At 45.3% G+C, this 21,802-nt stretch overlaps 1 protein-coding gene across 1 annotated transcript in view; it reads left to right on the top strand.

Moving 5' to 3' along the window:
* The first annotated feature begins 3,189 nt into the window (after window positions 1-3,189).
* Window positions 3,190-21,802, top strand: part of LOC106608208 (transmembrane protein 121) — a 107,065-nt gene continuing 88,452 nt past the window's right edge. The window contains exon 1 of the mRNA XM_045721081.1: window positions 3,190-3,601. The gene's annotated coding sequence lies outside the window, so the exon portion shown is untranslated. The remainder of the gene's footprint in view (window positions 3,602-21,802) is intronic.

Genomic DNA, 21,802 nt, shown 5'->3' with positions numbered 1-21,802 from the left:
TCATTGTCGGTGATCAGGCCTACCACTGTTGTGTCATCTGCAAACTTAATGATGGTGTTGGAGTCGTGCCTGGCTGTGCTGTCGTGGGTGAACAGGGAGTACAGGAGGGGACTGAGCACGCACCACTGGGGGGCTCCAGTGTTGAGGATCAGCGTGGCAGATGTGTTGGTACCTACCCTCACCACCTGGGGGCAGCCCGTCAGAAAGTCCAGGATCCAGTTGCAGAAGGAGGTGTTTAGTCCCAGGATCCTTAGCTTAGTGATGAGCTTTGAGGGTACTATGGTGTTGAACACTGAGCTGTAGTCAATGAATAGCATTCTCACATAAGTGTTCCTTTTGTCCAGGTGGGAAAGGGCAGTGTGGAGTGCAATAGCGATTGCATCATCTGTGGATCTGTTTGGGCGGTATGCAAATTGGAGTGGGTCCAGGGTTTCTGGGATAATAGGTTAGGAGATTATGAATAATAAATTATGAAGTTATTTTTTTTTAACATTGAAGATAAATCACAATCAGTCAAAAGAAAATAATCAAGTTAGCTATCCAGCTATCTAGTCATCAACATAAAAAATAAAAACAAATATCGCTACAGAGGTAGTTAGTGTGTTATGAATTTCAAGATATGAATAATGAACTTTTTTTCAAATCAAGTGTGCTGGCAGGTGCCATTTCATTTTGAGCACCATTTCATTTTCCCCCCTAATAGGTCTGTGCAAGGCCATGGCTGATACAAATTTTAAGGCCAACCCGAACCACACTGGGCTTGATTGGATATTTTCTGTTCACACAACCTGGACTCAGAGCATTTCGTATTATTCTGTACATAAATCAGAGACGCTCCATTTAGTATTATATGTTACGTTTCGTATGGTATGCATTAATTTGTGGATCTTCATCATCTTCGTATTATAAGTTATGATTTACAATTAGTATGATATGTTTATGAATTACAATTCTTACAATGTGTTACGAATTGGCAAAACATGCAATATGTTTTTATGATTTTGATTAACATATGATATATTACGAATTCCAATTTGTTTTTGGAAAGGTGGCTAACGTTAGCTAGGCTAGGGGCTAGGTTTAGGGCTTAGGGTTAAGGTTCAGAGTTAGGTTAAAGGGTTAAAATTAGGGTTAGGGTTATGGTTAGGGGAAGGGTTAGCTAAAAGGATTAAGGTTAGGATTGGGTTAGGGGAAGGGTTAGCTAAAACGATTAAGGTTAGGATTGGGTTAGGGGAAGGGTTAGCTAAAAGGATTAAGGTTAGGATGGGGTTAGGGGAAGGGTTAGCTAAAAGGATTAAGGTTAGGATTGGGTTAGGGGAAGGGATAGCTAACATGCTAAGTATTTGCAAAGTATTACGTCTAGTCTATGAGAGCAGGCTGGTTCACGTTGTCCTTTACGTCATTATTTGTCATTCTTGTTCTCCGTCTTCTTTTGAATTAGTAAGACAATTTGTTTTCAGCACTTTAGTTTCCATGACTGATCCAAACTTGCTTTCGCATTGGCTCTCTCTTGTCCCTCTGCAGCAGACATACGGTGAGAAGTATGTTTGAATCGCAATAATATTGTATTTCCGAATCGCAATACATATCATATTGACACCTAAGTATTGTGATAATATCGCAATGTGAGGTCCCTGGCAATTCCCAGCCCTAGCTAACTGCTAATCATACAAACACAGTCTGGAACATGCTAACCCCATTAGCTAGTTTTTTGCCTGATGTTCCCCAAGGCTAATAAGCTGAAGTAGAGTTTCGAAAGCATGAGCCAATTTAGGACACGTCTGAAGAGACTATGTGACTGGCTACAGCTCTTGGTCACTGGAGGGCCCTTCGCAGCTGCCACTGTGTGTGCATGTAAGCGTGAAATGCATATTTGCTGCAGGAGGACTCTAGAATACTAATCATAACTTCAGCCCATCAGAAGAAAGGAGGGGAACTCCTCTGTGCCTCAACAGGAAGGTACAGACTGTGTTCAGAAGGAAACAATCTGAAGACAGAGAGCATGAAATGTTACTCTGATACTGGTAAATGGCTTATGTGACTGTGATATAGTGACCGAAGAAAGGGAATCCTTATGCATGTGCATGTATTTCTCACACACAAAACACACACACACACACACACACACACACACACACACACACACACACACACACACACACACACACGGTAGCAGGCAGACTAGCGGTTACCGAAAGGTTTCTAGTTGGAATCCCCAAGCCGACAAGGTGAAAAATCGGTCGATGTCCCCTTGTGCAAGGCTCTTAACCCTAATTACTCCAGGGTCGGCGTTGATAATGGCAGACCCTGGCCGTGACCCCACTCTCTGAGGCTGTCTCAGGGAAAGTTGGGATATGCAACAACAACAAAAACATTTCCAGTTCAAACATGCATAAAATACACACTTGCACATGTGTGAAATAGGACAAATGTAAGCACCCACCAAAGTATTATGATTTGCAGACACACATTCACTTTGATTGAGCCAAGGTATACAATTAGCTCCAAAAGTATTGGGACAGTGACACATTTTTGTTGTTTTGGCTGTGTACTCAAGCACTTTGGATTTGAAATCACATAATAACTAAAGCAGACTTTAATTTGAGGGTATTTTCATCCATCAAACCCGTGTGCATTCACGCCACATCGTGTCAATCATTCTAATTTACCCTGATTGGCTCATGAAAGGCCTAATCAGAGAAAATGTGTTTGAATGTGCGAGCAGCATCAGTGTGTCTGTAGTGATTCCTGAATAAGTTTGAAATGATGGTATTATCCTCCATGGGTTCGGTGTGTTCGTATAATGCATGTAGCTCAGTCGGTCGGTGCCGTTCACTTCATGTGGTGTTGAAAGCTAATGAGAGAGAGAGCGTGCGGTGCCCCCACCGTGGAAGGAGCAAGATATTCCCTCACCCCCTTCACGGGTGTCGCTTGCCGTCATTTACCACCGGGCACCGGCATGTAGGAAACTGTTGCGCTAATAAAAGCAAACCGCGGGACTATAGAGGAGGGAAAGAGGGGGGAAAGGGGAAAAGACGACAGAGGGGTGTATAGGCTACGAAACAGGCGGTCTCTCCTCTCTAGCCTACAAAAGCAAATTGACCATAAATCTAATTCCCTGTTGCGAGGGCGGGTGGAGAGTGTGTGTGTGAGAGAGAGAGAGAGAGAGAGAGAGAGAGAGAGAGAGAGAGAGAGACAGAGAGACAGAGAGAGAGAGACAGAGAGACAGAGAGAGAGAGAGTATACGGGAAGGAAAAAGCAAATAGCAAAGCGATGCCAATTAGACCGGCAAAACCGGCCCGGAGCAGTGGAGAGCATAGGCACTAGACTACTTCTGCGTCGTTGGTTTCATAAGTCACAATTTCGAAGATATTATTTTTTCAGTTGGCTTCTTCAATGCTAGTGGCACGAATGGAATTGTCTTAACGTCACTGACGGCCACAGCAGTTGGACTGCATTTTAAATCTGTGTGCTGTGTCTCGCTCTCAGCGGATTGAACGGACGTTCCCTGAACCTGCTGCGAAGGAATAAGGGAATTTCAGCACCCTGGACAACGACTAGCAATTGACGTAAACCGGTTGGCTAAACTCACCAGATACTGGTAAATATTGAAATGTTTTTTTTGCGTAATGGTTTAGCACAGTTATAAGGGGAAAAGTACATTATGAAATGTGAATGAGACCTGTGAAAACATTAGCACAACTTGAATAAATTCGAGAAGTGTGAGACCGCCTTCACAAAGGAGATAATTGGTTTTAGGGGGAGTTAGGTCAGTGAGGGCGGTTTGTCACATCTCCAGGAGGATTCCGAAGCTGTGTGCTCTGTTTGAATATGGACGCTGCAGCAGCCCGCTTTCCTCTCACGTTTATTAGGCTGGGGCAATTCCATGGTACCAGAATGACGCGTAGTCTCTGTTCTATTTTCACTTTAAAAGTATGCCAAACAAAAACCGTTGATTGCAAAGTTTAACAAACCATACAACTATGCACAATGGCTACCTTTAACAATTTCCAATGAACATTTTACTAGAAGAACAGTGCAGATGTAAAGTTAGGTGACATAATGATAATAAACTCTCCCTTAGTTTTTTTATGTGACCACGTTTTCCAAAAACTGTTAAGTATATACTCGGAATTAAGAGTCAAAGACGTCTGCAGAAAGAATAGCGTGTCAGCTATGACATGACACCTTGAGTTTGAAAAACATCTCTATTGGTTATTGAACTACAGTAAGTGAAGTGGATTAACACCCAGAAACATAATGATGGTAACATAACGATGCTAACATAATAATGCTAGCATAATGATGGTAACAGAATGATGCAAACATAATGATGGTAACAGAATGATGCTAACATAATGATGGTAACAGAATGATGCTAACATAATGATGGTAACAGAATGATGCTAACATAATGATGGTAACAGAATGATGCTAACAGAATGACCCTGATCTGTAATATACAGAAATGCATAATTATGCGTGGCATTCTCTTCATGGTGATGTATCCTGAATAGGTACACAAAGGTAGAAAAATGTAATATCCTCCTTTGCATGTTTGGGTATTATTCTACACACTGGTCGTGTTTGAATACCCTTACTAGCGTACTAAATAGTATGTGAAAAATGAAAATTATTCTGTTATAGTATGTGATTTTCAAAGAAAAAAAAGTACTCTGAATGTACAATTTATCTGATTATCAGCTGTTGTCAGACACGTGAGTCGGAAAAGACGAGTAAAATCTAGTGCTGTTGATCAAACACCAAAGTCAGTATTCAGTTTAAGCGTTACCTACACCAGCGTATGTAATACACTAGTATGGATGTTCAGACACGGCTACTGGTTATTATTCTAATGAGCTGTGCCCTCAAACAAGACCAAATTGTGTTGGTCTGGGCCGTACCAAATCTGTACCAATCATAGACATCTATGTTTCACAAGTTTGGACATCACAGTACAGCACAGTAGAGCACAATACAGTACAGCCAGTATGGCACAGCAGAGTAGAGTAGAATAGAGTTCAGTACATTACAGTAGAATAGAGTTCAGTACAATACAGTACAGTAGAGTAGAATAGAGTTTAGTACATTACAGTAGAATAGAGTTCAGTACATTACAGTACAGTAGAGTAGAATAGAGTTCAGTACATTACAGTAGAATAGAGTTCAGTACATTACAGTACAGTAGAGTAGAATAGAGTTCATTCAGTACATTACAGTACAGTAGAGTAGAATAGAGTTCAGTACATTACAGTAGAATAGAGTTCAGTACATTACAGTAGAGTAGTATAGAGTTCAGTACATTACAGTAGAATAGAGTTCAGTACATTACAGTACAGTAGAGTAGAATAGAGTTCAGTACATTACAGTAGAATAGAGTTCAGTACATTACAGTACAGTAGAGTAGAATAGAGTTCATTCAGTACATTACAGTACAGTAGAGTAGAATAGAGTTCAGTACATTACAGTAGAATAGAGTTCAGTACATTACAGTAGAGTAGTATAGCGTTCAGTACATTACAGTAGAATAGAGTTCAGTACATTACAGTACAGTAGAGTAGAATAGAGTTCAGTACATTACAGTAAAATAGAGTTCTGCACATTACAGTACAGTAGAGTAGAATAGAGTTCAGTGCATTACAGTATAGTGTAGTACAGTACAGTAGAGTAGAGTAGAATAGAGTTCAGTGCATTACAGTACAGTAAAGTTCAGTACAGTAGAGTTCAATACAGTAGAGTTCAGTACAGTAGAGTATAGTACAGTAGAGTAGAGTTCAGTACAGTAGAGTATATTCCAGTAGAGTAAAGTTCAGTACAGTAAATTATACTACTGTATTATACTCTACTGTACTTTACTATGGTGTCCAAACCTGTGAAACAGCCATCTATGATTGGTTCAGATATGGACTGACAAAATGTCAACTACCTTTCAATGTCCATGGACCTCCGGTGTTGGATGAGAGGTCTGTTTACAGTGAATGGAAAGAGAGGGAGCTCATGGGTAGGTGTCAGTAAGAGCTGAAAGAGGTGACATTAACTGCTGTGAGAGAAGAGAGACAGGGAGAGGGATGGGTTGTCCAGACTGTTTTCACTCTTGCTTTGACCACCAAACAGAAAGAGAAAGAAATCAGTCCTTAGCTGAACATAACAGTATGCCAGTAGAAGGGAGGACAGTAGCAGGTGACCCTATGAGCTGAACATAACAGTATGCCAGTGGAAAGGAGGACAGTAGCGGGTGACCCTATGAGCTGAACATAACAGTATGCCAGTGGAAGGGAGGACAGTATCAGGAGACCCTATGAGCTGAACATAACAGTATGCCAGTGGAAAGGAGGACAGTAGCAGGTGACCCTATGAGCTGAACATAACAGTATGCCAGTGGAAGGGAGGACAGTAGCAGGTGACCCTATGAGCTGAACATAACAGTATGCCAGTGGAAAGGAGGACAGTAGCAGGTGACCCTATGAGCTGAACATAACAGTATGCCAGTGGAAGGGAGGACAGTATCAGGAGACCCTATGAGCTGAACATAACAGTATGTCAGTGGAAGGGAGGACAGTATCAGGAGACCCTATGAGCTGAACATAACAGTATGCCAGTGGAAGGGAGGACAGTATCAGGAGACCCTATGAGCTGAACATAACAGTATGCCAGTGGAAAGGAGGACAGTAGCAGGTGACCCTATGAGCTGAACATAACAGTATGCCAGTGGAAGGGAGGACAGTAGCAGGAGACCCTATGAGCTGAACATAACAGTATGTCAGTGGAAAGGAGGACAGTAGCAGGTGACCCTATGAGCTGAACATAACAGTATGCCAGTGGAAGGGAGGACAGTAGCAGGTGACCCTATGAGCTGAACATAACAGTATGCCAGTGGAAGGGAGGACAGTAGCAGGTGACCCTATGAGCTGAACATAACAGTATGCCAGTGGAAGGGAGGACAGTATCAGGAGACCCTATGAGCTGAACATAACAGTATGCCAGTGGAAAGGAGGACAGTAGCAGGTGACCCTATGAGCTGAACATAACAGTATGCCAGTGGAAGGGAGGACAGTATCAGGAGACCCTATGAGCTGAACATAACAGTATGCCAGTGGAAGGGAGGACAGTAGCAGGTGACCCTATGAGCTGAACATAACAGTATGCCAGTGGAAGGGAGGACAGTATCAGGAGACCCTATGAGCTGAACATAACAGTATGCCAGTGGAAAGGAGGACAGTAGCAGGTGACCCTATGAGCTGAACATAACAGTATGCCAGTGGAAGGGAGGACAGTAGCAGGTGACCCTATGAGCTGAACATAACAGTATGCCAGTGGAAGGGAGGACAGTAGCAGGTGACCCTATGAGCTGAACATAACAGTATGCCAGTGGAAGGGAGGACACTAGCAGGTGACCCTATGAGCTGAACATAACAGTATGCCAGTGGAAAGGAGGACAGTAGCAGGTAACCCTATGAGCTGAACATAACAGTATGCCAGTGGAAGGGAGGACAGTAGCAGGTGACCCTATGAGCTGAACATAACAGTATGCCAGTGGAAGGGAGGACAGTAGCAGGTGACCCTATGAGCTGAACATAACAGTATGCCAGTGGAAGGGAGGACAGTAGTACTGAACATAACAATATGCCAGTGGAAGGGAGGACAGTAGTACTGAACATAACAGTATACCAGTGGAAGGGAGGACAGTAGTACTGAACATCACAGTATGCTAGTGGAAGGGAGGACAGTAGTACTGAACAATAACAGTATGCTAGTGGAAGGGAGGACAGTAGTACTGAACATCACAGTATGCCAGTGGACGGGAGGACAGTAGTACTGAACAATCACAGTATACCAGTGGAAGGGAGGACAGTAGTACTGAACATAACAGTATGCTAGTGGAAGGGAGGACAGTAGTACTGAACATAACAGTATGCCAGTGGAAGGGAGGACAGTAGTACTGAACATAACAGTGTGCCAGTGGAAGGGAGGACAGTAGCAGGTGACCCTATGAGCTGAACATAACAGTATGCCAGTGGAAGGGAGGACAGTAGCAGGTGACCCTATGAGCTGAACATAACAGTATGCCAGTGGAAGGGAGGACAGTAGCAGGTGACCCTATGAGCTGAACATAACAGTATGCCAGTGGAAGGGAGGACAGTAGTACTGAACATAACAGTATGCCAGTGGAAGGGAGGACAGTAGTACTGAACAATCACAGTATACCAGTGGAAGGGAGGACAGTAGTACTGAACAATCACAGTATACCAGTGGAAGGGAGGACAGTAGTACTGAACATAACAGTATGCCAGTGGAAGGGAGGACAGTAGTACTGAACATAACAGTATGCCAGTGGAAGGGAGGACAGTAGTACTGAACATAACAGTATGCTAGTGGAAGGGAGGACAGTAGTACTGAACATCACAGTATGCTAGTGGAAGGGAGGACAGTAGTACTGAACATAACAGTATGCCAGTGGACGGGAGGACAGTAGTACTGAACAATCACAGTATACCAGTGGAAGGGAGGACAGTAGTACTGAACATAACAGTATGCTAGTGGAAGGGAGGACAGTAGTACTGAACATAACAGTATGCCAGTGGAAGGGAGGACAGTAGTACTGAACATAACAGTATGCTAGTGGAAGGGAGGATAGTAGTACTGAACATAACAGTATACCAGTGGAAGGGAGGACAGTAGTACTGAACATAACAGTATGCTAGTGGAAGGGAGGACAGTAGTACTGAACAATAACAGTATACCAGTGGAAGGGAGGACAGTAGTACTGAACATAACAGTATGCTAGTGGAAGGGAGGACAGTAGTACTGAAAATAACAGTATGCTAGTGGAAGGGAGGACAGTAGTACTGAAAATAACAGTATGCTAGTGGAAGGGAGGACAGTAGTACTGAACAATAACAGTATACCAGTGGAAGGGAGGACAGTAGTACTGAACATAACAGTATGCCAGTGGAAGGGAGGACAGTAGTACTGAACATAACAGTATGCCAGTGGAAGGGAGGACAGTAGTACTGAACATAACAGTATGCCAGTGGACGGGAGGACAGTAGTACTGAACAATAACAGTATACCAGTGGAAGGGAGGACAGTAGTACTGAACATAACAGTATGCTAGTGGAAGGGAGGACAGTAGTACTGAACAATCACAGTATACCAGTGGAAGGGAGGACAGTAGTACTGAACATAACAGTATGCTAGTGGAAGGGAGGACAGTAGTACTGAACATAACAGTATGCCAGTGGAAGGGAGGACAGTAGTACTGAACATAACAGTATGCTAGTGGAAGGGAGGATAGTAGTACTGAACATAACAGTATACCAGTGGAAGGGAGGACAGTAGTACTGAACATAACAGTATGCTAGTGGAAGGGAGGACAGTAGTACTGAACATAACAGTATGCCAGTGGACGGGAGGACAGTAGTACTGAACAATAACAGTATACCAGTGGAAGGGAGGACAGTAGTACTGAACATAACAGTATGCTAGTGGAAGGGAGGACAGTAGTACTGAACATAACAGTATGCTAGTGGAAGGGAGGACAGTAGTACTGAACATAACAGTATGCCAGTGGAAGGGAGGACAGTAGTACTGAACAATAACAGTATACCAGTGGAAGGGAGGACAGTAGTACTGAAAATAACAGTATGCTAGTGGAAGGGAGGACAGTAGTACTGAACAATAACAGTATACCAGTGGAAGGGAGGACAGTAGTACTGAAAATAACAGTATGCTAGTGGAAGGGAGGACAGTAGTACTGAACAATAACAGTATACCAGTGGAAGGGAGGACAGTAGTACTGAACAATAACAGTATACCAGTGGAAGGGAGGACAGTAGTACTGAACATAACAGTATGCTAGTGGAAGGGAGGACAGTAGCCGATGACCCAACTGTGGTTTGTGACTATTATGATTTCCCATTGTAGCCAATTCAGTTCGAGTCATTCTGTTACAGATTTTTTGGTCATTCTGTTGCCGATTTAGTAATGAAATTGTTTTAAATATAAAACCGCTAAACTAATTGGTTGGTCTACCATTACTTGTTACTTCTGTGAACTTGAATTATCCTTGCTCCTCATGAGGGAGAGAAATTAGAAAATAACTGAAAGATATGTGAGTTTTTGGTAACAGAATGACTAGGCACTAGACAATATTTCTTAAACTTACAGAAGGCAAAACTAAATATTTGTGTTGATAGTATTTGGCAGGGGTGTTTATGTCAACATTATTGTGTTTTGATGTATTTTTAATACTTTTCCAAAAATGTCCGGTAGAAGTTTTCTAAGACCCGCTTTCCATCTGTTCGACCAGAAATCAAAACCTTTGAATTTTTGGGATTAAATATATATTTTTATGTATATATTCCTTTATTTCTCAAAAATATAGACTCTTAGATTTTTCCATGGAAATGCCCCTAAGCTACATGACATTAGACATCCATCCAGGTAAGCAGGAAGTCAGGAGATTACTTCAAAACCAGCCACTAGGGGAAATGGTGAGCACTATTACCATAGACATTCCAATAATAAACTACATTCATCAATCTGACTCCATTATTATGTGAATAAATGCAACAGGCCATGTGCGTCTCTAGAGGAATCTAGTTGAGGTAGCAAATCATTGCATCACGACTCAGTATGACTATAATGAACGTGTGTAGCTTGCACCAATATGCAATTATTAAGAGGCTAGATACAAATAGCTTATCCTGGCGACCAATGTTGTAGCATTCATTTATTGGGTCAAGTAGACCGATGTTGTAGCATTCATTTATTGGGTCAAGTAGACCAATGTTGTAGCATTCATTTATTGGGTCAAGTAGACCAGTGTTCTAGCATTCATTTATTGGGTCAAGTAGACCGGGGATGTCAAGATGGAACCCAAGCATGTACTATGTGTAATATAGTATTTTAGTGTATTAATACTATACTATAGTATTAGTGTTATAATATTTACCAATAGACGTTCTAAATTCTGAACGTATGGTCAATCATTTGATCATTTGATATATTTTCTGTAAAACAAGGTATGCATTTACTTAATTCAACCAATAGGATTTATTAGTCATGAAATAATGAACACTCGAACAATTAGAGTGTACAGAGCACACAGAGTGAATGAGTAGGAACTAAATGAGATGTGGTTACACCTGTTTTCAGTTCAGAATGAACTCTATGAGATCTAAAAACGATGTGTCTGATACACACACAGGAGCTTGGTAGCAAGTTGGCAAGTTCTCTAGTTCTCTAGTTCTCTAGTTCTCTAGTTCTGTAGTTCTGTAGTTCTCTAGTTCTCTAGTTCTCTAGTATGAGTAAATTCACTGCCCTTTTAACCAAATTCAAGTGAAAACTCACCCCCAACCCGAATTCAAATGTCTTAGCACTTTGCTAGTGAAATCAAAAGGCAGGAACAACACACCCGGATTCTAATCTAATCAACTCAGTTTGAATGTTATGACCGGACGACAGGAATGTGCCTGATAACCAGTCAACCCAAAATGCAATTTCAACCCAGTCACTTTAAAATACATCAACCAGAAAGCATACAATGCAATAAGACATATCAAAATTCACAGCTCTTTATAAACTCTTGAGAAAAAAATCTAAAACTACAGTTTAATTCACAAAATAACATTCATTTAGTCAAGTCAAGTTTCATCACACCTCCAATGGTGTCTATGCTCCCAGGGTTCTATGGGAATGTCCCGTCCTGGAAAAGCAATATATAAGGTGTGTTTGACCCTTGTGATAGCCCACAGATGTTCAGCAATCCAAACAATGTCATAAATCGTGATTAAGTCATCACGCTATATTGCCAGCCAGTCGCGAGTATCACCTTCTCAAATTTTTCCACTACACCATTGAGAGTATATTGACTGGCTGCATCACAGTTTGGTATGACAACTGCTTGGCATCCGACAGCAAGGTGCTACAGAGGATATTGCGTACGGCCCTGTACATCACTGGGGCTGAGCTCCCTGACATCCAGGACCTCTGTACACTAGCGGTTCTGAGGGGGGGGGGCAGTGCCCCTGTGACAACAATTTTGGACCCCCTTGTGGCCCCCCTAAATGTGGAGTATGAACTAACGTATCTCAGGTCCACAATGTCAGATGACAGATTAAGCAATTTAGGTGTATAAGTATTGAGTCAAGGAGGGCAAAGGCCATGAGTTTAGATTAATTTGTTGATCTTTTTGCAAAAAAAAACACAAAAACCGGAGAATACAGTTGATGTGACCTGATACTGAATATGTAATGCAAATGAAAATTATAATGGAAATGCAAATAAATTGTTGAATTATTATGAACATGGTCTTTTGCCTGCTGATGCCTGCAATGCAGTGAAGGAAACGATATGACAACAATAACGTCTAATGTAACTGTCCCCCTAACAGTACAACTGGCCCCAGCTTGGCCCCCCCAGTTGAAATGGTCTAGAACCGCCACTGCCTCTGTAACAGGTGGTGTGAAAGAAAGGCCTGGAATATTGTTAAAGACTCCAGCAACCCAGGTCATAGACTGTTCTCTCTGCTACCACACAGCAACCGGTACCGATGCATCAAGTCTGGAACTAACAGGACTTTTCTACCCCGAAGCCATAAGACTGCCATAAATAGTTAGCCAAATAGTTACCCAAACTATCTGCATTGACCATTTCTGCACTAACTCTTTTGAATCATCACATATACTGCCGCTACTGTTTATTATTTATCCTGTTCCTCATTCCTCCCTTCCTCCATCCTCCCTTCCTCTGTCCTCCCTTCCTCTGACCTCCCTTCCACTATCCTCCCTTCCACCATCCTCCCTTCCACTATCGTCCCTTCCTCTGTCCTCCCTTCCTCTGTCCTCTTCCTCTATCCTCTCTTCCTCCATCCTCCCTTCCTCTGTCCTCCCTTCCTCTAAGGATATTTTTCCTATTCTGGAGCGAGTGCGTATATGAAGTGACTATGTTGAGCGTAAAAGTGATCATTTGAAACAGGTCCTATAAACTAGATTCAGAGTTATTTGGCAACTTTAGTTGTGAATAATACAAACCTTAGAATGTCTTAGAAATCAAAACATACAGTTGAAGTGGGAAGTTTACATACACTTAGGTTGGAGTCATTTAAAACTTGTTTTTCAACCACTCCACAGATTTCTTATTAATAAACGATAGTTTTGGCAAGTCGGTTAGGACATCTACTTGTGCATGACACAAGTAATTTTCCAACAATTGTTTGCAGACAGATTATTTCACTTATAATTCACTGTATCACAATTCCAGTGGGTCAGAAGTTTACATACATTAAGTTGACTGTGACTTTAAACAGCTTGGAAAATTCCAGAAAAGGATGTCATGGCTTTAGAAGCTTCTTATAGGCCAATTGACATAATTTGAGTCAATTGGAGGTGTACCTATGGATGTATTTCAAGGCCTACCTTCAACCTCAGTGCCTCTTTGCTTGACATCATGGGAAAATCATCCTTGGGAGCATTTTCCAAACACCTGAAGGTACCACGTTCATCTGTACAAACAATAGTACACAAGTATAAACACCATGGGACCACGCAGCCATCATACCGCTCTGGAAGGAGACGCTTTCTGTCTCCTAGAGATGAATGTACTTTGGAGCGAAAAGTGCAAATCAATCCCAGAACAACAGCAAAGGACCTTGTGAAGATGCTGGAGGAAACAGGTACAAAAGTATCTATATCCACAGTTAAACGAGTCCTATATCGACATAACTTGAAAGGCCGCTCAGCAAGGAAGAAGCCACTGGTTCAAAACCGCCATAAAAAAGCCAGACTACGGTTTGCAACTGCACATGGGGACAAAGATCGTACTTTTTTGGAGAAATGTCCTCTGGTCTGATGAAACAAAAGTAGAACTGTTTGGCCATAATGACCATTGTTATGTTTGGAGGAAAAAGGGGGAGGCTTGCAAGCGGAAGAACACCTTCCCAACCGTGAAGGACAGGGGAAGCAGCATCATGTTGTGGGGGTGCTTTGCTGCAGGAGGGACTGGTGCACTTCACAAAATAGATGTCATCATGAGGAAGTAAAATGATGTGGATATATTGAAGCAACATCTCAAGAAAACAGTCGGGAAGTTAAATCTTGGTCGCAAACGGGTCTTCCAAAGGGACAATGACCCCAAGCATACTTCCAAAGTTGTGGCAAAATGGCTTAAGGACAACAAAGTCGAGGTATTGGAGTGGCCATCACAAAGCCCTGACCTCAATCCAATAGAAAATCTGTGGGCAGAGCTGAAAAAGCGTGTGCGAGCAAGGAGACCTAGAAACCTGACTCAGTTACACCAGCTCTGTCAGGAGGAATGGGCCAAAATTCACCCAACTTATTGTGGGAAGCTTGTGGAAGGCTACCCGAAATGTTTGATCCAAGTTAAACAATTTAAAGGCAATGCTACCAAATACTAATTGAGTGTATGTAACCTTCTGACCCACTGGGAATGTGATGAAAGAAATAAAAGCTGAAGTAAATAATTCTCTCTACTATTATTCTGACATTTCACATTCTTAAAAGAAAGTGGTGATCGTAACTGACCTAAGACAGGGAATTTTTACTAGGATTAAATGTCAGGAATTGTGAAAAACTGAGTTTAAATGTATTTGTCAAAGGTGTATTTAAACTTCCGACTTCAACTGTATATGGGCTGCATGATGGGAATATAGACTGTTGATGATTTGAGAAAGTCGCAAAAAAAAGCTTGCTTTCTGTTCCTTGCCACAGGCTACACAGCTGTTCTCTCATCAAGTGATCATATTTTCACCCATCAGACTACTCTCAATTTAATCTTGTCTTTACTAATATGTCAAATTAGCTTCGATTTAGAATAGCTCATTATCAAGTGGGCAGGAACAGGGTCAGGGGAAAAAATTAATTTCATCTGTATGCACTTGAGTAGCGAATGGGGGCCGCTTTCGTTTTTTCAATCATGCCAGGCAGGGTACTCCAGTAATTTACTACACACTTCAACCACTGTTTGAGGAGCATGCAGCCTCTCGTTGCACGACAGGTGACATTCCTCCCAAACTCTGTATGCCATGGGCTCTCCAACCCTGTTCCTGCAGCTACCCAGTGCTTAATTTGGGAAACCAAGTGAAATCTGTTCAAGAAAATCAATAGTAACATGTCTTCACAACGAAACATATTTCATTAAACTCTCTCTCTGTGCTCTCGAAAAAGGTACGAAGGAGAGAGAGGGGGAGATGTAAACGCACAGTGGTGAGATATTCTGGAGCTAAAAGTAACGTGTCAACCTATTAATTATGAAAATAGAAGGGAAAAAAACGATTACTAGGCTATTCAAAATCGAATACAAATTCACTATAATTGTAGGTTAACTCCGTAAGCCGCCCTGCACAATCAATGAACCAACAGCATCGCCTAGGCCTATATGTTCACTCCCAGACTCATGGATAGAACATTTCTGAGCACAGCATAAGATAACGAGTACATCCAGTATGGATAATAATACAGTCCACACAAAGGCGATTACTAGAATTTGTTTAATTTTGGAGTATAGGCTAGACCGATTATGTACCAAAGACATCTTCAATCTGTTTTTTTTTGTTATGTTTTTCTGCTGTGTGTAATACACATTGTAATACATATTGTATAATTGAACAATCATTTCATAAAAAAAAAAAAATGGGTTTGGGCTCATATATAGGCCTATGTGTATGCATCAGCTTTATGTGTATGGGTGTTTTGAATGAATCATCACCTTAGAAAGCGCTGTCCATTTCATCGTGTTAGGCTGTGAAACTGTCACGACTTCCGCCGAAGTCGGTCCCTCTCCTTGTTCGGGCGGTGTTCGGCGGTCGACGTCACCGACCTTCTAGCCATCACTGATCTATTTTTCATTTTCCATTGGTTTTGTCTTGTCTTCCTTCACACCTGGTTCCAATCCCATCAATTACATATTGTGTATTTAACCCTCTGTTTCCCCTCATGTCCTTGTCGGTGATTGTTTATTGTAAGTGTTTGTGTACGTCTGTACTGGTGTGAGTCGGGTTATGTTTACCCATTGATTTTTATTGTTATGTTTTCCGGTGGGGTATTTGTAATAAACTGCGCTGTTGAAAACACAGTTATTTCTCTCCTGCGTCTGACTTCTCTGCCGCCAGTTAAACTCCCTTACAGAAACAACATCCACAACCAACATGTTTTCCACTCAGTTTCAACTTGTTGTTGAACTTCTTTCTTCATATTGATCAATCACAGTGAGGTGAATTTTAAAAACCCGATACTGTTTTGATAATAACTGTTTGATGTGATTTTCTATTGCATTTGCATGGATGCCAGAGTGGTAATACAGCCCTGAGGGACAATAGAGCCTTGAGTACCAGGCCATTATGACCTGATGGTCGTTAGTGAGGGTACTACCAATGCATGTCCATAGTGCATAAAAGGAGAACCTATTCAGATGACCCCCCCTCCCACTCCCCCACCCCACCCCCTCTCTACTAAGTATGAACCTATTCAGATGAACCCCCTCCCCTCCCCCACCCCACCCTCTCTCTACTAAGTATGAACCAATTTAGATGAACCCCCCTCCCCCTCCCCCACCCCACCCTCTCTCTACTAAGTATGAACCTATTCAGATGACCCCCCCTCCCCTCCCCCACCCCACCCTCTCTCTACTAAGTATGAACCTATTCAGATGACCCCCCTCCCCTCCCCCACCCCACCCTCTCTCTACTAAGTATGAACCTATTCAGATGAACCCCCTCCCCCACCCCACCCCACCCTCTCTCTACTAAGTATGATCCTATTCAGATGAACCCCCCCCTCCCCACAACACCCCACCCTCTCTCTACTAAGTATGAACCTATTCAGATGAACCCCCTACCCTCCCCCACCCCACCCTCTCTCTACTAAGTATGAACCTATTCAGATGAACCCCCCTCCCCTCCCCCACCCCACCCTCTCTCTACTAGTGTGTGACCTATTCAGATGAACCCCCTCCCCTCCCCCACCCCACCCGCTCTCTACTAAGTATGAACCTATTCAGATGACCCCCCTCCCTCCCCCACCCCACCCTCTCTCTACTAAGTATGAACCTATTCAGATGAACCCCCCCACCCCACCCCACCCCACCCTCTCTCTACTAAGTATGAACCTATTCAGATGAACCCCCTCCCCCTCCCCCACCCCACCCTCTCTCTACTAAGTATGAACCTATTCAGATGAACCCCCCCACCCCACCCCCACCCCACCCTCTCTCTACTAAGTATGAACCTATTCAGATGAACCCCCCCTCCCCTCCCCCACCCACCCTCTCTCTACTAAGTATGAACCTATTCAGATGAACCCCCCCACCCCACCCCACCCCACCCTCTCTCTACTAAGTATGAACCTATTCAGATGAACCCCCTTACCCCACCCCACCCCACCCTCTCTCTACTAAGTATGAACCTATTCAGATGAACCCCCCCACCCCCACCCCACCCCACCATCTCTCTACTAAGTATGAGCCTATTCAGATGAACCCCCCTCCCCTCCCCCACCCCACCCTCTCTCTACTAAGTATGAACCTATTCAGATGAACCCCCCCACCCCACCCCACCCCACCCTCTCTCTACTAAGTATGAACCTATTCAGATGAACCCCCCCTCCCCTCCCCCACCCCACCCTCTCTCTACTAAGTATGAACCTATTCAGATGAACCCCCCCACCCCACCCCCACCCCACCCTCTCTCTACTAAGTATGAACCTATTCAGATGAACCCCCCCCACCCCACCGCACCCCACCCTCTCTCTACTAAGTATGAACCTATTCAGATGAACCCCCCCTCCCCCACCCACCCACCCTCTCTCTACTAAGTATGAACCTATTCAGATGAACCCCACCCCACCCCACCCTCTCTCTACTAAGTATGAACCTATTCAGATGAACCCCCCCACCCCACCCCACCCCACCCTCTCTCTACTAAGTATGAACCTATTCAGATGAACCCCCCTCCCCCTCCCCCACCCCACCCTCTCTCTACTAAGTATGAACCTATTCAGATGAACCCCCCACCCCACCCCACCCCACCCTCTCTCTACTAAGTATGAACCTAATCAGATGAACCCCCCCCCACCCCACCCCACCCTCTCTCTACTAAGTATGATCCTATTCAGATGAACCCCCCCACCCCACCCCACCCCACCCTCTCTCTACTAAGTATGAACCTATTCAGATGAACCCCCCTCCCCTCCCCCACCCCACCCTCTCTCTACTAAGTATGAACCTATTCAGATGAACCCCCCTCCCCCCCCCACCCCACCCTCTCTCTACTAGTGTGTGACCTATTCAGATGAACCCCCCCCCCCTCCCCCACCCACCCTCTCTCTACTAAGTATGAACCTATTCAGATGAACCCCCCCACCCCACCCCACCCCACCCTCTCTCTACTGAGTATGAACCTATTCAGATGAACCCCCCACCCCACCCCACCCCACCCTCTCCCTACTAAGTATGAACCTATTCAGATGAACCCCCTCCCCCTCCCCCACCCCACCCTCTCTCTACTAAGAATGAACCTATTCAGATGAACCCCCCCACCCCACCCCACCCCACCCTCTCTCTACTAAGTATGAACCTATTCAGATGAACCGCCCCTCCCCTCCCCCACCCACCCTCTCTCTACTAAGTATGAGCCTATTCAGATGAACCCCCCTCCCCTCCCCCACCCACCCTCTCTCTACTAAGTATGAACCTATTCAGATGAACCCCCCCTCCCTCCCCCACCCCACCCTCTCTCTACTAAGTATGAACCTATTCAGATGAACCCCCCTCCCCTCCCCCACCCACCCTCTCTCTACTAAGTATGAACCTATTCAGATGAACCCCCCCACCCCACCCCACCCCACCCTCTCTCTACTAAGTATGAACCTATTCAGATGAACCCCCTCCCCCTCCCCCACCCCACCCTCTCTCTACTAAGAATGAACCTATTCAGATGAACCCCCCCACCCCACCCCACCCCACCCTCTCTCTACTAAGTATGAACCTATTCAGATGAACCCCCCTCCCCTCCCCCACCCCACCCTCTCTCTACTAAGTATGAACCTATTCAGATGAACCCCCCTCCCCTCCCCCACCCACCCTCTCTCTACTAAGTATGAACCTATTCAGATGAACCCCCCTCCCCTCCCCCACCCCACCCTCTCTCTACTAGTGTGTGACCTATTCAGATGAACCCCCCTCCCCTCCCCCACCCACCCTCTCTCTACTAAGTATGAGCCTATTCAGATGAACCCCCCTCCCCTCCCCCACCCACCCTCTCTCTACTAAGTATGAACCTATTCAGATGAACCCCCCACCCCACCCCACCCCACCCTCTCTCTACTAAGTATGAACCTATTCAGATGAACCCCCCTCCCCTCCCCCACCCCACCTCTCTCTACTAGTGTGTGACCTATTCAGATGAACCCCCCTCCCCTCCCCCACCCACCCTCTCTCTACTAAGTATGAACCTATTCAGATGAACCCCCCTCCCCTCCCCCACCCCAACCTCTCTCTACTAGTGTGTGACCTATTCAGATGAACCCCCCTCCCCTCCCCCACCCCACCCTCTCTCTACTAAGTATGAACCTATTCAGATGAACCCCCCTCCCCTCCCCCACCCACCCTCTCTCTACTAAGTATGAACCTATTCAGATGAACCCCCCTCCCCTCCCCCACCCCACCCTCTCTCTACTAGTGTGTGACCTATTCAGATGAACCCCCCTCCCTCCCCCACCCACCCTCTCTCTACTAAGTATGAACCTATTCAGATGAACCACCCCTCCCCTCCCCACCCCACCCTCTCTCTACTAAGTATGAACCTATTCAGATGAACCCCCCTCCCCACCCCCACCCACCCTCTCTCTACTAAGTATGAACCTATTCAGATGAACCACCCCACCCCACCCCACCCCACCCTCTCTCTACTAAGTATGAACCTATTCAGATGAACCCCCCTCCCCTCCCCCACCCCACCTCTCTCTACTAGTGTGTGACCTATTCAGATGAACCCCCTCCCTCCCCCACCCACCCTCTCTCTACTAAGTATGAACCTATTCAGATGAACCCCCCCACCCCACCCCACCCCACCCTCTCTCTACTAAGTATGAACCTATTCAGATGAACCCCCCACCCCACCCCACCCTCTCTCTACTAAGTATGAACCTATTCAGATGAACCCCCTCCCCCTCCCCCACCCCACCCTCTCTCTACTAAGTATGATCCTATTCAGATGAACCCCCCACCCCACCCCACCCCACCCTCTCTCTACTAAGTATGAGCCTATTCAGATGAACCCCCCTCCCCCTCCCCCACCCCTCCCTCTCTTTACTAAGTATGAACCTATTCAGATGAACCCCCCACCCCACCCCACCCCACCCTCTCTCTACTAAGTATGAACCTATTCAGATGAACCCCCTCCCTCCCCCCACCCCACCCTCTCTCTACTAAGTATGAACCTATTCAGATGAACCCCCCACCCCACCCCACCCCACCCTCTCTCTACTAAGTATGAACCTATTCAGATGAACCCCCCACCCCACCCCATCCCACCCTCTCTCTACTAAGTATGAGCCTATTCAGATGAACCCCCCCACCCCACCCCACCCCACCCTCTCTCTACTAAGTATGAACCTATTCAGATGAACCCCCCCTCCCCCACCCACCCACCCTCTCTCTACTAAGTATGAACCTATTCAGATGAACCCCCCTCCCACCCACCCTCTCTCTACTAAGTATGAGCCTATTCAGATGAACCCCCCTCCCACCCACCCTCTCTCTACTAAGTATGAACCTATTCAGATGAACCCCCCTCCCACCCACCCTCTCTGTACTAAGTATGAGCCTATTCAGATGAACCCCCCTCACGCCCACCCTCTCTCTACTAAGTATGAACCTATTCAGATGAACCCCCCACCCCACCCCACCCCACCATCTCTCTACTAAGTATGAACCTATTCAGATGAACCCCCCTCCCCTCCCCCCACCCCACCCTCTCTCTACTAGTGTGTGACCTATTCAGATGAACCCCCCTCCCCTCCCCCCACCCACCCTCTCTCTACTAAGTATGAACCTATTCAGATGAACCCCCCTCCCCTCCCCCACCCACCCTCTCTCTACTAAGTATGAACCTATTCAGATGAACCCCCCCACCCCACCCCACCCCACCCTCTCTCTACTAAGTATGAACCTATTCAGATGAACCCCCCACCCCACCCCACCCCACCCTCTCTCTACTAAGTATGAACCTATTCAGATGAACCCCCTCCCCAAACCCCCACCAAACCCTCTCTCTACTAAGAATGAACCTATTCAGATGAACCCCCCACCCCACCCCACCCCACCCTCTCTCTACTAAGTATGAACCTATTCAGATGAACCCCCCTCCCCTCCCCCACCCACCCTCTCTCTACTAAGTATGAACCTATTCAGATGAACCCCCCTCCCCTCCCCCACCCACCCTCTCTCTACTAAGTATGAACCTATTCAGATGAACCCCCCTCCCTCCCCCACCCCACCCTCTCTCTACTAAGTATGAACCTATTCAGATGAACCCCCCCTCCCCTCCCACACCCACCCTCTCTCTACTAAGTATGAACCTATTCAGATGAACCACCCCTCCCCTCCCCCACCCACCCTCTCTCTACTAAGTATTAACCTATTCAGATGAACCCCCCACCCCACCCCACCCCACCCTCTCTCTACTAAGTATGAACCTATTCAGATGAACCCCCCTCCCTCCCCCACCCCACCTCTCTCTACTAGTGTGTGACCTATTCAGATGAACCCCCCTCCCCTCCCCCACCCA

Source organism: Salmo salar, chromosome ssa06 (genome assembly GCF_905237065.1).
Source record: "Salmo salar chromosome ssa06, Ssal_v3.1, whole genome shotgun sequence".
Lineage (NCBI taxonomy): Eukaryota > Metazoa > Chordata > Actinopteri > Salmoniformes > Salmonidae > Salmo > Salmo salar.
This window is presented reverse-complemented; position numbering and strand designations above follow the sequence as displayed.